Source organism: Mustela nigripes, chromosome 13 (assembly GCF_022355385.1).
Source record: "Mustela nigripes isolate SB6536 chromosome 13, MUSNIG.SB6536, whole genome shotgun sequence".
In the NCBI taxonomy this organism is placed as follows: Eukaryota; Metazoa; Chordata; class Mammalia; order Carnivora; family Mustelidae; genus Mustela; species Mustela nigripes.
In genome coordinates this window covers 77634176-77639437 of record NC_081569.1, presented here as the reverse complement: position 1 = coordinate 77639437, position 5262 = coordinate 77634176, and positions in this window count along the sequence as shown.

Genomic DNA, 5262 nt, shown 5'->3' with positions numbered 1-5262 from the left:
TATCTTACATCACTTACAAAATTAACTTAAAATGGATGAAAGGCTTAAACATAAGACATGATATCATAAAAGAAAATCTAGGGAAAAGGCTCCTTAACACTGGTCTTAGAAATTTTTTTGGATATGACAACAAAACCACAAAAAACAAAAGCAAAAATCAATAAATGGGATTACATCAAACTTAAAAGCTTCTGCACAACAAAAGAAACAATTAACAACATGAAAACCAACCTCCAGAATGGGAGAAAAAATTTGCATACTATATATCAGGTAAGAGATTAATATCCAACTAAATTGTTTCTATACCTTGGCTATTGTAAATAATGCTGAAATAAACATGGGAGTGTTTCATTTCCCTTGGATATATACCCAGAAATGAAATTGCTGAATCACATGGGAGCTCTATTTTTAATTTTTAAAATTTTAATCTTAATCTCCAAGATATAAAAAGAACTCATACAACTCAACAATAACAAAACTCTAATCAGATTAAAAAATTGGCAGAAGAACTCAATAGACATTTAAAAAAAAAAAGCATACAAGTGAACAATGGGTACATAAAAAGGTTCTCAACACTACTAGTAATCTGATCGATAAAATAAATAGTAGTACTGAACTATAACTCATAGTATAAAATAAATATATATTAGTCTATACTGACAGATATAAGTGATCTAACTAGTTAATTTGAAAAGAAGATGAGAAGAGATAAATCTCTTAAGAATTGAAAATATCTACATGCACATATATATTACATATATGCAGATTCCATCCCCCCACCCCACCCCTGTAGAAGTTGGAGCTTAATTCTCCTTTATCCTGAGTGCAGGCTAAACTTCATGACCCGTTTTCAAAATATGCAAAGGGAAGAATTTGGAAAGGGAAAATTAGTAACTTAGTATTATCAGAGAAACCTTGAAGACTCTACTTTACTCAAGTGATCAAGATTAAATCATCATATGTGCATAGAATGTAATGTGACAGGATATGAAAGTGAATTCACCTCTGTGGTATTATTTCTAATAATCCATAACACCAGTCTAAGCATAAAAAATATATCAGATAAAACCAAACTGAGAAACATTCCACAAAATGACTTACCAGCACTCCTCAAACTTTCAAACTAATTTAAAAAAAAGAAAGGAAAGACTTAAAAAGCATTACATTCAAGACTAAGAAGACATGACAAGTAAATGCAATGTGGTGCCGTTGGTTGTATACTAAAATAGAAAAATGCTGTTAATTGAAAAACTGTTAAAATTTTAATTAAGTCTAGAATTTAACATAATCTATTTATTTCTTTATTTTGATAAATGTATCATGGTAATGTAAGAGAATAACATTAAGAAAACTGAACCTGGGGTGCCTGGGTGGCTCAGTGGGTTAAAGCTTCTGCCTTCAGCTCAGGTCATGATCCCAGGGGAGCCCTGCTATCCACCTCTCTTGGCCTGCCTCTTTGCCTACTTGTGATCTTTCTCAGTCAAATAAATAAATAAAATCTTAAAAAAAAACAAAAACAAAAACAAAAAAAACAAACAAACAAACAAAAAAAAAAAAAAACACCTGAATCTAGGTGAGGAGAACCCTTGCAAGTTTCTTTAAAAATCTAAAAACTTGGAATAACAGGGAGGACATTGGGAGATGGAGCAGAGAAGTAAGTTGGGGGGAAACTGGAGGGGGAGAAAACTGAGAGACTGGACTCTGAGAAACAAACTGAGGGTTTTGGAGGGAAGGGGGGTGGGAGGTTAGGGGAGCCTGGTGCTGGGTATTATGGAGGGCACATATTGCATGGAGCACTGGGTGTGATGCATAAACATGAAAGCTGGAACACTGAAAAAAAATAAAATAAAATAAAATAAAATGGAAAAAAACTAAAAACTTCCCAAAATAAAATTTTCAAAATAAAAATATAATATATGTGTTATAGTATAGTTCATTTATTTAAACCACAAATACTTAACTAATAGATAATTTATTCTAAAGCCCCCTTTGGAGTGCTTTATATATAGTTTCAACATGCTAGGGAGATTAGAGACATAATGGAACTGCATTTTACCTATACTTGTAGATTAGCACTATCTAACAGGACTTTGTGATGATGAAATGTTCTTTACCTGTGCTATCCGATACTGGAGTCACTAACTACATATGACTGTGGAGCACTAGAAATGTGACTAATGAGACTGAGAAAATATAGTTAATTTTTATTTAATAATCATTTGTGACTAGTGTCTACTGTGTTGGACAACACAGTTCTAGATAATCCATCGGAGGACATGTTCCCTCAAACCAAGGAATCACCATCATAATTTTTTAATTTTTTATGAATTTTTAATGGAACTTCTTTAATAGGCAAACAAAAATTATATTTATTAGAAATATTATCACTTTAACACACATAAACAGAAAGATAAACAATTATAGTTGTTAGCCAATGGTGATTTCAAATTTAAGTGTGTTTGATACACAGAGAAGTGCATTTGATCTAAAGATAGGTTAGCTTTTCTCCAGTCCTAAGAAGTTGATGTTTTCCTGCTTCAGTGCTTCTGGATGAAACATGCTATTTTGAACTAGATAATCTTATGTTCTCTGTTTTCTTGAGATACAGTCTGCTGTGACTTGATGAAATGTGACATGCTTGTCACTTTTTGTTAAAAGTGAGTATAAATGGGCAAATATCCATGTAACTAGAATGTTTTCCTATTATTCGTTCCTGGCAGGTAATAGTCTACTAGCACAGTCCTACATGGAGCGGGGGGAGGGAAAAAAAATAAAACAACATTGGCAAAAAAAGCAGCCGATGCCTTAACAAAAAAAAATAATAATAAAAAACAGTTAAAGCATCAAATTCAAGAGAGACTGCTCCTATATTCCCAGGATTCTTTCTTGCTTCCCCATAGTCTTATTTGAAAGGTTGACTAATAATTACTTTTTAAGCAAATGATCAGAATATATATATGGAATGAGACGAGGAACAGGTAGGACCAGTACACCAGAATGGCTTTTTTGTGGAAAGCATATTTAGTGAAAAGGGAGAGAAATAGTGCTGACTGTGTATGATACATAACTAGAATTGTTTCTTATTAGAATAGTTTCCTGACTTGTCCAGGAGGCATTATATGTTAAGCCATGTTCTTAGTGATGCAGAAAATTTCTACTTATAATGCCATATGAATTCCACCTTCTACTATAATGAAAATGAGGAGTAAGAGAAAGATACTCCATTTTCTTTCTGTCACTTTCAAAAATATTAAGGTAATATTATGAAAAAGTATTTATCTAAATGGTTATCTTTTTTTAAAGTCCATGCAAGGCAAGAAATAGTCCAATGCAATTTGATTTAATTTATACATGGTTGACAAAAGATAACATATAGCTGAAAGAATGTATTTTAGCTAGTAAAAGTAAAAATCATTTCAAGGAGGCCACATATTCTAGATTTACCTTTAACTGTCAAAGATAAAAAGGATTAATTAATGAAGTCTGCACTCAATAGATAAAGGGTTCCTTTGGTAGTCTGTTAATTTTCTTGAAAGAGAAAGATAGACCAGGTTGAATTTTCTCTTTAGCTTGAAATGGATTCCAGCTCTTCCTTCTTAATATCAGGAGGAAAAAAAAAAGCAGAATATAAAAGCTAAAAATTAATCATAAATATTACATCAGTAGCATCCTTTAAAAACTGCAATGTATATTTAAAGTCATGAATCTCATACACTTCACAAGATATTTAGATTTTTTTAAAAAATCAAAGAATCTGAAATCTGTTATAGTTCATATGATTTATGGTACCAAAGAATATTAATATTAAATAGTGCTACATTAGTCAAATTAGATTCCATGCACATAATGATGGAATAGAATTTCTCATATTATTTATTCATTTTTGAGTGGAAACAATGCCATTTATTGTAAATATCTTCTCATAATTGGGTGAAACACTTAACAATAACTGTGATGTAGGTAGAATTTCTACAGAGAATAAAATAGTGATATTCCTTAAAGGAAATAACATTCAAGTTTGTAAAGACACACTAGGAAATAGTCTTACAGATATTACAAAAATGTCAGGGCCCACAATAATCAATGATAACCTATAAAATTAGATTTAAGGTCTGACAAAAAATAAAGGTTAACCCTAAATAATGTTTTAAGGGTTTCAAGTTGCTGTTATTAAATGGGTTTAAAATTGAGCTATTATTAAAAACATGAGAAAATTATTATTAAAATGAAATTTCTTTATCTCACGACATGTAGAATCCTTTTGCATGATAAAGTGAAGGTACTATATAGCTGAGAATTATTCCCAAATTTTATCTCCAGTCTGGATCTCTCTTCTGATGATCAGAATCACAAATCCAAATCATCAATTAGATGATTCGCTAGGTAACTCAATATGTACCTTAATATATCCAAAAATAAACTCTTGATCTATTTTGCTCTCTTCAAAGTCTTGCAAGAAACCATGTATACTAAACCATGTATCCCACAGTATCCACTATCTCAGGATATGGCAACCCTCTTGAGTTATTTTATAAACCTAATGTTGTCCTTGACTTTTCTCATATTTTTAGAAAACATATCCAATCCATTAGCAAATTCTGCTTCAAATAGTATCCAGGATACAAACGCATCTCCCTACTTCTACTATACTATCATCTCTGTCAAGTTATTGCAATAATAACTGGTCTCTTTGCTTCAACCTTTGTTCCACAGTTCATATATATTCCATTTCCAATATATGTAATGCTTCTAATGTAAAAGATGGATTTTTGTCACAACTCTCTTCAAAATTGTTCAGTGGCTTTTCAACTTCAAAACCCCAAATCCTTATGATGGCTTATAAGCACTTACATATTTGAACACCCCACCCTTCTTTGGTCTCATCTTCTACTATTTCTTTTTTATCCATCTGCTTCAAGACAGAACTGCTTCTCCTTGAGAACAGTAAGCATCTTCCTTTTCCCTTATCATTCTCTCTGTCTGAATGATCTTCCCCCAATGATCTTCCTACATGGTTTCTTGCATGACTACCTTAGCACTTCTCACAAATGTCACTTTATCCATTTACCTTTCTTGATGACAATTTTTTAAAAAGAATCTCACATTCTCTATATCCCTTCTCTGCTTTATTTTTCTTTATAGTACTTTTTTTTTTTAATTTTTTATTTTTTATAAACATATATTTTTATCCCCAGGGGTACAGGTCTGTGAATCACCAGGTTTACACACTTCACAGCACTCACCAAAGCACATACCCTCCCC